General features: G+C 35.6%; 1 non-coding gene across 1 annotated transcript; it reads right to left on the bottom strand.

Moving 5' to 3' along the window:
• Nucleotides 1-205: 205 nt before the first annotated feature.
• Nucleotides 206-369, bottom strand: LOC138811623 (U1 spliceosomal RNA). The gene has a single exon (XR_011367455.1). It is a non-coding gene; the product is annotated as a U1 spliceosomal RNA (small nuclear RNA).
• Nucleotides 370-13,765: the final 13,396 nt, after the last annotated feature.

Genomic DNA, 13,765 nt, shown 5'->3' with positions numbered 1-13,765 from the left:
TTACAGTAGTCCTTAGGACCAAGTGACTGCTGAGTGCAGGAAAGGAGATGAGGTCAATATAAAATACAATGCTATCTATTTATCTATCTATCTATCTATCTATCTATCTATCTATCTATCTATCTATCTATCTATCTATCTATCTATCTATCTATCTATCTATCTATCTATCTATCTATCTATCTATCTAATCTAGTTAGTTATCCAGGGTAGAACACTAACACAGTCCTCCACTACCACAAATTATGCAGTCGAATTTCTCACATTTGAGGAAATCACAGGAGTCATCTCATCTGGAATGTGATAGGTAAATATTTCCCTGGGAAAACCATCTTCATGATCATGGTATCTCCCCTGCCAGGTAAGTAACAATGCTGACTTGGTATTTTAAAAACTAACAAACACATGAGAGTAGTTCACATTTGTAATACTAGCTACTCAGAATGCTGAAATCTGAGGATTAAGCTTTGAATACTAGATAAATTTTGCTGAATTTTGATTAAAGCTCCTTTGGTGTTTTTAATTTTAGTTTTTATTTATTTTCTTATTTTGCTGTTTCTTACTGTGACTACCAAAAAGCTGAGTGACTTACGTGGATTGTATTCCTGGATTACACTAGAGGTGCTCTAAGACTTCATCAGAGGCCAAACTTGTTCTACTCAGCTGAGTAGCCAGCCACAAAGCTGTAAGTGACAATACCTACAGTAAGCAAAATTACATAAAATTAAAAATTCAGACACACTGTTACACTAGCCATATTTCAAATAAAAATAGAATTCATGTTTCAGTGAATGTTAGTAAGGTTTTAATGAATTCATTCTATCTGTGTCTCCTGTGACACTGCCATAGAAGAATGGAATACTTACGGCATATCATGTAGCTCCCAAGGCATGGAGGTAGTTACACTCTTCCTTTACAGAAAATGTTTGCCTGACCATGTACCCTAGTGAATATCATTTATTATGCAGAGGTACCCACTTTTCTATATGCAGTTATGTCTCCCTCTCCTTTTCTCCCTCCCTCTCTCTTCCCTCACCCAATCCCTCCCTTTCCTTGTTTTAGGGAGCAAAACTCATGCATGGTAAGCTGCTAAGCTGAATCCCAGCCCTGGGTATGATTTTGTGTTTGGTGAGGGGGTACTTTTTCAGGGCTTGAACTTTGGCCCTGGACACTATCTCTGACCTTTTGTGTTCAAGGCTAGTGCTCTGCCACTTCAACCACAGGTCCGGTTCTGTCTTTTTGATGGTTATTTAGAGATAAGGTCTCATTGGCTTTCCCTCTTCGGCTGGATTCCAACCATGATCTTATCAGCTTATGATTACAGGATGAGACATTGGCATCCACCTTACTTTTTTTTTAAGTTTTCAAGTATCTTCTTTTAATTTAAAAAAGAACAAGTATGGGAAACTTCCCAGAGTGGTAAACAACTTAAAACTATATAGGTTTAAATATCTCTGTATCATCACAAAATTGCTAAGTAGTTCTATTACTAACATTTTATGAGGTGAATTTTCAGGACTAACACTAATAATGTTAGGTAATTGGGAAAATGATATTACTTTGTTTTTCGGTACCCAAATCTTATATTTTATTCTGTGTCTTATCTGGAGAAAATCTGATTCATTGTCTAGAATGATTCCTATGAATCATAAAAATAATGACAGAGCTAGTTCAGTCAATGATTTAGAGTTCTAAAACCAAACTTACAAGATACTTTGTATTTTAATCCATACAGTATATTGATTTTGTCTAAAGCATGCCTTACTGACACACATCACTAGAAAAGTCAGCTTGGAAAATCTGTACTCAAATCTTGTCAAATTAAGAACACATTTGAATAGTGATGATATATGTCCAAGCAATAACTTGAAATAATTGTCACTGACTGTCTTGACAGGTACAATTAGCTTCTTCGATTTCTACTTGTCATAATATTTATACTTCAGGAATGCTACAGCAGTGTTAGACAATTTTGAAATGGCTGCTTCCAGGGACAGATAAAAAATAATCTTAAACCAGTAGGTAGTGGCTCACGTCTGTAATCCTAGCTCCTCAGGAGGATGATATCCGAGGATCGCAGTTAAAAGCTAGCACAGGCAGGAAAATTCATGGGACTTTTATCTCCAATAAACCACTAAGAAAACTAGAAATGGTACTGTGGCTCAAGTAGTAGAGCACTAGCCTTGATCTGAAGAGCTCAAGTCAGACAGAGTCTTAGTCCCTCGACTGACAAAAATAAATAAATAAATAAATAAATAAATAAATAAATAAATAAATAAATAAATAAAATAAATAAATAAATAAAAGAAATCCCACACTGGCCAGATGAATGAGAACTGACAATGTTTTCTAGGTAATGTATATTTAGTGCTAGTTTTTGTATATTTTGTCTTACCTCATATATTAAGTGCTTTTTTGCAATGAACTGAAGAAGGTTCTTACGTGACTTTTTTCTATGAATAACTGAGTTTGTAATAAACTTATTTTGTAAAATATTGTCTATTTTCCACTATTTCTTTTTATCATTTAAATCTCCCTCTTTGTTCTGCACCATCTTCCACTTCCACAGGTTTCCAGGGTATATCATAAGAAGACTGTGTACACATTATTCTGGGGTCCACCACTGCCTCCCATCTCATTAGGTAACGATATGCACCATTTTTAACAAATATGTGGGGATTTTCTTTCACTTTAATCCTAATGAATTAAAAGTAGAAGGTGTTAGAAAAGTTCTAAGTCAGTGACTGCATTCGTGGTGTGCTGTGTACCCAGAGATCCATGAAAGCAGTAGTAGCAAGTGATAAATTAGAGTATCTAGGAGAAACTATTTATCTATAAGCTCCCCTGACCTCTAAAGCAATGATAGAGCAGATATTTTTCATTGTACATAGGTATCTTATTCAGTGTCCTGATCTTTGATTAATACATTCTGTTCTTTTTCTCTTCTATTCAAAATCAACCTTGTCTTTGTTATTCTTATCGCAAAGAAATGTCAAACAGAGCACTAGAGCATGGTGTTTACATATGTAACTGAGGTCTTTTTGCTGTGTCTCCCCATGAAGGATGGTAGAAAGGCAAAAAAGCATGAATGAGAGAATGAGAAGGTAAGACAGTATTTGTTTTGAAACAAGATCATTTTCATAATGAGGTCATCTGTCTATGAGGGCAGAGTTCTCCTCACGATCATGTCTTAAAGATTCTACCTCTTTGTTCTCTTATTTTTCTTTTTCACTTTTTTATTGTGAAAATACCGTACATAGGGGTTACAATTACATGACCAAGATAATGAGTATAGTTCTTATCAAGCATTATTCCTTCCTCCTTTGTTTCCCCTTACCATCCCTTCCCATCTACTCCCCCCTCCCTTGCACCAAAGTTGTAAATTTCGTTTTTGACATGACATCCCATTGTTGCAATGGGTCCACCTGTATCCCTATTTAAACAAATTTTTCCCTTCCTACAAAGCAACAAAAAAAATCATCTTATAAATAAGTTAGAAATAATAGCAAGAAAGAAAAACCATTTGATTCCTTATCTTGAGGTTTCGCCTAACATCAACTTATCTGACTGGATATATGGCTATAACTCAGGCCCTGGACCCTGTCCCTGAGCTCTTTTGCTCAAAGCTAGTGCTTTACTACTTAGAGTCACAGCCCTACTTCTGAGAATGCCTGAGCACCGATGGCTCACACCTGCAATCCAATTAATCACAGAAAAATCTGGAAGTGACACTGTGATTCATGTGGTGGAGCACTAACGTTGAATAAAAGCTCAGACACCAGGACCAGAAAAAAGAAGAGAATGCTAGACAGATACATTGAAGGAAAGTATAGGAATCTCGAGAAATAAAGGCTTTCCAAAAGCAGTGATGATTAGGTTATGATCTAATATATTAGCTATGATTTATTTGTCTTAATGCTGAAGCTGTTTAATATCCTAGACCCTCTCATGTATCTGCTGATAAATCTGAATGACCAAAAAATAATTTTGGGAGTGGGGGTGTGCTACGAGTTAGAATTCTTTTTTTGCCTTAGGAACATTCTCTTTTCAGATTAGAGCTTTGATGTCCCAGAAAAATGTTTAAAGTAATTTTGTTGTTTCTTATAAATTATCATACAATTAAGTATATCTCTTTTAATCTCCCTATAACTGTGTATAGAATGGAAAGAATAGTTTATTCCAGTGTATTGGAATATTTCAGAATGTTTTTTGATTCTTCTAGTCTGATAGTCATACTCTGAAAACAAATCCTTAAGTTATTGAAAACTGATGAGCTTTCTTTCTGCCATAGGAATAGGAGGAGACAGAACTTGCTTCACTTCATATAGCTATGGAGGGGAAGGGATTGTCCTACAGCATCTCCTTTGAAAAGCTTAGTGGTGAAGCCTTTGACATCAACATTCTCATCAAGGACACCAATTCAGCCAAAGTGAGTTGCTGTGGTCTGAAGTCTCCCCTACAATTCCTCTGTTCCCTTGAAAGCTACATTCAACACTAAAGGTATCCAACATTCTAGGTAGACAGCTTATGTTTTGGTGAAAGTGTATGAGTGAATGAAGGTGCAATCTTATGGGACTTTATCATTGAGTGACATGCATGAAGAATTTACACACAATAGGAATCAGTCCTCAATTGCAGTGATTTATGAAGAGATTTCATATCTTAACCATAAATGTTCCTTAGGCCAAGTATTTTACCTTGAACCAAAATGATGCCATGGCAAAAAGAAACTGTAATAGGGTTTTCAAACCCAAACGCAAAGTATTTCTTCCCATGACAACATAAAGTGAGCTATACTCATTCCCCGATTTAGTACTTGTTTGACCGTATGAAAATGCTTCATTGTGATTAAAATTTTTAATCTATTTTAAAAACAAAAATATTTTAAATTCCCATGTGCACATCCCATTAGGAAGTTGATGTGATGCCCAGAAACTCTCTATTTCTGTCACTTAGATTTTCTTGTGTGTGCCAGTCCTCTTTTTGTTTGTTTTCCTTTGTTTTTACTTTAGGCTAGTGCTCTACCACTTGCCATAGCTCTACTTTCATCTTTGTTGGTTATTAGGTAGAGCTAAGGTTAGTTAGAGCTAAGGTCAGCCACAATTCTGAGATCCTAGCCTCTTTAGTATTATAGGAATGACCCACTTGTGCCCAACTATGTTACCTGTATTTAGATCATGTGATCTGCTAAGGGTTTTCCCATCTTTTTTTGTGAAAATATGTCTCAACAAAATAAATACTAAAAGAACAAAATAAAAGTTATTTTAATTCTCTAAAATAGAAAAAAAGATAACAATATTCTAAATTTAAGTGATAAAGTAAAATTTTTTGGAGTTGTTGAAAGACTGTATATACTTAGTAGCATTTGGTGGAAAAATGAATCAACTATCCAGAGAAAGAATGTGAAGCAAGATATTTTTATGAGGAGTATTAATGTGTACAACTGTTTTTACGTCATTAATGCAGTCCACTTCATGTAGTATCGAATTACAGATGCTAAGATCTGCTATGTATATGGTCATCACGTAAATCTAAAATGTTCAGTCTGCCTGAGCATTTTCAGTTTTTCCTCAACAGCAGTCATCACATTGAACCATACACTCCTACAGGAGTCTCCTGGAGGCATTTTACACTTAAGAAACAATTTATTCTTTATTTTCTTTTTTTGTTTATTTAAGGTCCAACACTCGGACTTCAATTCAGTATCTGACTGCCTTTTGCTGACTATCTAGTTCTACCAACTGAGCCATGCCTTCAACCCTAATTTCTGATTTTAAAAATTCAGAAAAGATAATAGTGATAATAATTCTCAGATTTCCTTCACCCAGAAACCCACATATAATTTTGTTTGATTTAATATTCTCTCAGTGTACTTAGTGCCATCTTTTTGTTTTTGTTTTTGTGTACTGGGCTTCAAATCAGTACCTTTCACTCTCATAAAACCTAGGCATTAATAATTCATGCCTATAATACTGGCTTCCTCAGAGACTGAGATTGAGTGTCAAATTTCTAATCCAGCCCAGGGAGGAAAGTCTGTGAGACACATATTTCTAATTATTCCCCTAAATGAATGGGAAAGTGGAGCTGTGACAAGTAGTAGAGCACCAGCCTTGAGGGCAAAGGTAGAATGAGAAGCAAATTCCTGAGTTCAAGTGGCACACAAAAAGTTAATTTCCATTCCCTTCAGCGCTGTAATAAATTAAAAGGATCAACACTGTATTAATTAATGGTTAACATTACTATAGCAATAGTAAGTTATATTTATTGATGATATTCCTTTATTTTCCTAAATTTACTTATATACTAATATCTTAATATAAGGAGATAATTCCTGTTTAACAAGATTTTAAGGATCAGAAGTGTATACAAGGAGTTTTGATTGGAAATAGGTATTTGCAAGTTTTTCATATACATAAATGATAGTTGAATAAGCTTGGCATGTATGAAGTAGGCTAAAGAATCCAGCAAGAAAAGGTCCACAAAGTCTTGGGGAATAATAAAATATTAGCCACAGGTGATTCTGGAAAATAAAAACTTTTGAAGAATAGAAAACAACAAAATATATAGCTATTGTTAAGGACATTGAAATATATACTATCAAGATAAGTGGGCTACTTAGGAATATTCCTAAGTACATGTACAAGTACATTTGTACATGTACTTGTGCATGTACAAATGGCTGATGTCCAGGCAAGATCATTCCAGGCCTGCTCGAGTGCACTAAAGCGTGGAGCCACTAAAATGTGTGCTGATACTCTTTCTCTTGTCATTAGTAGTTGAGTTGAGCAGAGCAATTCAAGAAATGTTCATGCAGGACCCCAGAAAGTGAGGCAGGGCTGTATGAAAACACTGCCTATCACCCAGAGGTTGATTGCTATGTATCATTCTTCACTGAAAAGGTCCAGGAATATTTTGGGAAATGAAAGGATCAGAGATACTTTGTTAAACTGGAAAGGAAAGACATCATCAAAGAGCCAACAGAACTAAGAATACAAAAGCTAGCTGGAAATGACTGCTGCTACTGATGGTTCTGATACTATTTGGACTTGGAAAAAACGGTAAAAAAAACTCATTTCTGACTGCAAAACACTGTGAGCTAAACTCAATACAGCCATAAATAACAGGAGATAATTAGAATATAAAAAAACAACCAGAATCCAGAATTGGAGGCTCAATCTAGTAAAACTAATTACTCAGGAGTCTGAGAACAAAAGATTACAATTTGAAACTAGCCCAGGCAGGAAAGACTGTGAGATGTTAGTCCTCCCTTTGGCTGTTGGACTTGAACTCTGGGCCTTGTACGGCTCCTAAACACATTTTGTAATGCAAGCACTGTACCTCTTTGAGCCACAGCTTCACTTCCAATTTTTTAGTGGTTAATTGGAAATAAGAATCTCATGGACTTCCCTCCCAAAGCTGGCTTTGAACCACAATCTTTAGATCTAAGCCTCCTGGGTAGCTATGACTACAGGTGTGAGCCACCAGTACAAGTCATTTTAACACTATTGTATATGTATGTATATTATATATGTTACATATTGTAATATATATTATATTTTATAGTTGTATATATTATAAATTATATGTATTATTATGTATATTATATGATACATATGATATATAATATAGTTTATAGTGTATATATCATATTATGTATTATGTGAAATATATCATATTGTGTATACTATATATGTACTATAGAGTGTATACTATATATAAAATGCATAATTGTATAATATATAACATATGATTTATAATATACCATATATTGTATATAATATAAAGCGTAATATATTATATACACCATATACAATATGTTTTCTATGCTATGAACCATATATAATACATAATATAAATTTTATATATATATTATGTAATACCTATTATATTATATATTACTCATTATATATTATATTGTATAAGTTGTATATTATATTACATGTAATATATTATATGTAATACATAATTATATAATATGCACTGTTATATAATGTACAATATATAATAGTGTACATAATGTTTCATATATACTATAGTATATATAATATAGTATATTATATAATGCATATATAATATACATATGTATTGCATATAGTATATACTATATATACATTATAGGATATATTGTATAATACATTATATATAATATATTATATACTAACATACTATATATTGGTATGTGTTATACATATATCGTTTGTGTGTGTGTGAGCATGCCACATCAAACCTAAATATTAATGACAATAAAATTATATCTCAATAAAAGCTGATTAGAAGAAGCCAGTCACAATAATGACATATTACTGTATAATTCTGTTTACATGAAAGTCAAGAAAAGGTGAAATTAACTGTAGTGATGGCTGATCAATTATATAGCCTGAGACTCAGTGGAGTGGAATTTTACTACAGAAAGACAAGAGATCTTTTAGGGGGTCAAGGATACACTTTATACTTTATTTGTGGTTGCTGTGGAAAGCAGAAAATGCTTTAGGCAGTTCTAGGCTACCAGTGAGACTTAATAGTCAGATGCAGTATGTGATAATGTAGTTTGAGGGAATTGTAGACAGTAGTAATGTATTGCTTTTTAAAATCTCTGAGTTTAGTGGTTGTGCTGTGGTGATGTTGAGAATGTCCTTGTTCATAGGATGTATGTTATATCTTCAAGGGTATTGACACTGTGATGGCTTTGTCTATAACTTCATTAGGTAAACCTAGCTACTCAGATGGTGAGATCTGAGGATAATGGATCAATTGTCTCCAATTAACCACCAAACATCTAGAAGAGGAGCTGTGACTCATGTGTTAAAGCACTAACTTTGAGGGGGGATAAAAGAAAGCAAAGACAGATCTCAAGCCATGAGTTCAATTTTAAAAAATGATTGGAGAAGAAGGCAAAAGGATGTCAAAACCAAGAGTGAAATATGTCATCAGAGTTTGGAGATTACCATCTAGGATGCCTTTAACCAAGAATGCCTCTATTAGATGACTTTTTCTTGTGATTTTGTTGTAGGAAAAAATGTATTGAATTACATAATAAAAACATGGCTCTCTGAACTTAAAGCAAACAAGAAAAGCCTACCTTGTGTATGCCTATAATGCAGTGAGACCCTCTTATCCAAATAACTGCCAGAAAACTGGAAGTGGCTCTGTGGTTCAAGTGGCAGAGTATTAGTGTTGAGCTGATGTGCTCATAGACAGTTCCCAGACCCAGAATTCAAATCCCATGACATGCTGGAAAAAAAGAAAACATGTCTAAAAGGACATTTAAGGGGCTGGGAAGGTGGTTCAATGGTATAGAACTTGCCTTGCATGCCTGAGGCCCTGGGTTCGATTCCTCAGTACCACATAATCAAAAAGAAAAAAGCCGGAAGTGGTGTTGTGGCTGAAGTGGTAAAGCGCTAGCCTTGAGCTGAAGAGCTGAGAGACAGCACCCACGCCCAGAGTTCAGGCCCCATGACCGGACCCAAAAAATAAAAAATAAAGGACATTTAAATTATTTTGTAGAAGGTTTTGATTTATGGAGAGTATTTGTTTTTATTTTTTTTTATTTTCAAGCCATTACTTAATGACCATTATTTAACTATTGGACTACTGTACTATTTTAATGTTTTTTTTTCAGTCATGGGGCCTGAACACTGGGCATGGGACTTATCCCTGAGCTCTTTAGCTCAACGCTAATGCTCTACCACTTGAGTCACAGTTCTACTTCTGGCCTTTTCTGCTTATGTGGTGCTGAGCAATCAAACACAGGGCCTCATGCCTGCAAGCCAAGAACTTTACCACTGAACTACATTCTCAGCCCACTATTTTAATTTTTATAGGCTGGAGGGTTGCTTTATTTTGTTTTGTATTTGCACATAATTGGTTTGAAATCAGGGTCTCAACTTGCTTGCTTAGCTGGCACTCTACCACCTTAATCTCAGCTCAAGCCCTGCGGTGCTTTGTAGAAGATGAAGTTGTACACATTTCTGCCTGGGCTGGCTTTGAACCACCATTCTCCAGATCTCAGCCTTCTATGTCACTAGGATTATAGGCCTTAGCCAGCAGTGCCTAATTGAATTTTGTTTTCAAAACTGTGGCATGTAAGCTAGACATGGGTAGCTCACATCTATAATACTAGCTGCTTCATTAGGCTGAGATGTGAAGCAAGCCCCAAGCAGGAAACTTTCTGACACTCATCTCCAACAAACTACTCAGAAAAGACAGGAAGTGGAACTGTGTTTCAAGTGATAGAGTGCTAGCCTTGAGTTGAACAAGCTCAGGGACAGCACCCAACCTCTGATTTCAGACCCTAGGCCCATCACAGGGAAGGAGAAATGAAGAAGGATTTCTGAGATCCTACATGGTGTGATACAACTAGGGGCCTTGTCCTATGCACTACCATGCTATTTAGAGTTTCCAGCCACCACTATTGTGAGTGAAATAGACCTCTTATTCCTTATGAATTATACAGCTTCAATGTTTTTGTTAAAACATGACAAAATGGACTGAGATGCTATAGTTTTTCTTTCCATAGAACTGAGGGCCTTTCACTTACTAGGTCGATATTTTACCACTTGAGCCCTGCAGGGCTCCAACCCTTTTATCTTTTACAGTTTGCTTATCATATAGGGTCTTGTGCTAACTTCACTCAAGCTAACCTCAGAACCCAATCCTCCTATACCTCTGCCTCTCAATAGCTGGGATTACAGACCTGTGACACCACAATTTGCCACTTGGAAGGCACTATTCTTTTGGGAAAGATGATGCAGAACACCGAGATGCATGTGTGTGTATGCTCGAAATTGGTCATGATGATATATTTAGTACTTCGGGTGAATCTTCCTGGATGATCTGTATTCTTAATTCCTTTCACTCCAAAAATTGCTTCTCTGGGTGTTAGTGAGTCACAGCTGTAATCCTACCTCTTCAGAATGCTGAGATTTGAGGATCATATTTTGAAGCCAGGTGAACCAGGAAAAGTCAATGACACTCTTATCTTCATTTAAACACCAAAAAACCACAAGTGGAGCTGTGGCTTAAGTAATATGGTACTAGCCTTGAGGGAAAAAATAGGAATAGCAATTAGGCAATGATCACGTTTCAGGAACAGCACCCACACAAAATCTCCAGATATCACTTGTGCTATTAAATGAGCTCTTGTTGTACTGCAAGACACAATTATACTTAATGGATTATCTCTACAAGACTGTTACACTAAGAAATTCTAGTATTACTTCATAAGATATGTTCTTTCTGGATCATCTTTTTGCCCCATTGTTACTCTGAGAATGATATCTTGATTTTGAAATAGAGGAGGAAAAATTCAGTGATGAATTTGGACTCTGGATCCCTCCCTCATCCATTATTGACAAATTCTCTCTTTTTTTTTTGGCAGTCCTGGGGTATGAACTAAGGGCCTGGGCACTGTCTCTGAGCTTCTGTTTTGCTCAAGGCTAGCACCATCCCACTTGAGCCACAACAGCATTTCCAGGTTTTTCTCTTTATGTGGTACTGAGTAAATGAACCCTTTCATGCTTCATTCATGCTAAGCAAACACAACATGACAAAAGCATCATTCAGAATGCTGGTGGCTCACACCTGTGATCACAGCTACATAGGAATCTGAGATCTGAGGATCTAGATTCAAAAGGATCTCAAGCAGCAATAAAAAAAAAAAAAACACCGAAATTGTGGTATGGCACAATACCCCATGTTGAAGCCCAAGTATTAGCACACACATACACACACACACACACACACACACACACACACACACACACACACACACACACACACACACACACACACACAAATTGAAAAATGAGGACATTTGTTGACTAAAAACTGGTATTTTCTTTGCTGTGTATAAAACATTAACATGTATTAAACTTTTCCTTGTGCTTGAAGAAATTTATTACAATTCTATAACACTACATAAATATAGCTAACTACACCACAACACAAATTTGTTGACCGCATTTTTATATGTCATATTGCAATTGTTACTGCAAACAGAGGACCTTTCCTTTTAATTTAATCTAATTATTGGCAGAAACTGGATCTCATATCTTGGTATTTCTCACAATAACTTAGTTGAAATTAAACATAAAGTTCTTAATTAATCAAAAGAGAAAAATTAAACTATATCTTCAGGTACATTCCTTTCTGCCATTTTTTCCTAAAAATGAAATTAATTGATTGTAGCACATAAAAAATCTTTTATGCCAAATTAGTACAAGATTCTGATTAGGGATGCAGAGTGCAAACAGCAATTGCCCCTGCAGGCTGTGCTTTATTGTTAGTGGGTTTTTAAAGACAAGCAAGCATGATCTTTGCCAAGATTTGATCAGAAGACATTCAAACAAAAAATTTCAACAGATACATTTTTACTTGACCTATGAGACAATGTCTTGGTATATTATTATCTAAACTATGTTAGAGCAAGCTCAAACCACTACGCCAATCTCAGGAAAATGCTTGACCAGCTGTTCATCCTTGCTTAAGCAAGCAGAAGAGCTACTTCCTCAGCTCCCAGGAGTCTGTGACATGTGTTTTGAGACAGGGAGAGAGAAGATTTTCCCTCTCTAGACCTTCATGCCAAGAGCTTTCCTTACACCAAACACAGTCGTGAGGCTGGAGCCTGCATCACTCTGCCCCCACAACATAGACCCTGAGTCATCACAGTAGTGTTTGATTTTTTTGGATGAATAAATTTGCATCAATGTTCATCAAAGAAATGCATCTGTAGTTCTATTTCTTTGATGGGTCCCTGCCTGGTGTTGGGATGAGATTTATGATGGCTTCATAGAATGTGTTCGGTGAACTTTCTCTTTTAATTTCATTGAAGAGTTGGAGGAGTATTGGTATGAGCTCTGCTTTGAAGGCCTTGTAGAATTCTGCTGTAAAACCATCTGATCCTGGGCTGTTCTTAATGGGAGGTCTCTTATTGCTGTTTCTATTTCAATGCTTTACATGGGCTTGTTAAGATGGTTTAACTCATCTTGGTTTAGTTTTGGCATGTCAATATTTGTTAGGAAACAGTCCATTTATGCCAACTTCTCAAAATTATTAGCATAAGGTTTTGAGAATTATTTCTTATAATGTTCAGAATCTTGGTTGTTTCTGTGATGATGATTCCATTCTCATCTCTGAGTTTATTTATTTGGGTGTGTTCTCTTCTTTTTCTGATAAGATTTGCTAAGGGTCTGTCAATTTTGTTGATTTTTTCGAAAAACCAATTCTTTGATTTGTTGATTCTTTCTATAGTTTTTTTTTTTTTTGGATTCTAATTCATTTAATTCTGATTTAATTTTAAGTATTTCTTTCCATCTACTGGATTGGGGTTTATCTTGCTGCTCTTTTTCAAGGAGGTTCAGATGTCTCATTAAATTATTGGTTTCAGATCTCTTCAATTTGTTGATGTAGGAACTCAGAGCTATAAACTTGCCCCTGAGTACTGTCTTTGCTGTGTTCCAGGGGAGCTGGTAATTTGTGTGTTCATTTTTGTTGAATATAATGAACATTTGAATTTCCTTTCTAATCTCTTCCATGACTCACTCGTGATTCAGCAGTGTGTTGTTCACACTCCATGTGTTACCGGAATTTCTTTGGTGGCTTTTGGTGTTGACTTCTAATTTTATTCCCTTGTGGTCTGAGAGAATGCAGGATATAAGTTCAATGTTTCTGAATTTGGACAAGTTTGCTTTGTGACCTAAAATGGGGTTTACTTTAGAATATGTTCCATGTGCTGTTGAGAAAAACATGTATTCTGATGCTGCTGGGT

The sequence above is a fragment of the Dipodomys merriami genome, unplaced genomic scaffold, assembly GCF_024711535.1.
Source record: "Dipodomys merriami isolate MVZ:Mamm:240054 unplaced genomic scaffold, mDipMer1.0.p SCAF_540, whole genome shotgun sequence".
Classification (NCBI taxonomy): domain Eukaryota; kingdom Metazoa; phylum Chordata; class Mammalia; order Rodentia; family Heteromyidae; genus Dipodomys; species Dipodomys merriami.
The sequence above is the reverse complement of the archived record's forward strand: the minus strand, read 5'-3'. Positions and strand labels throughout refer to the sequence as shown.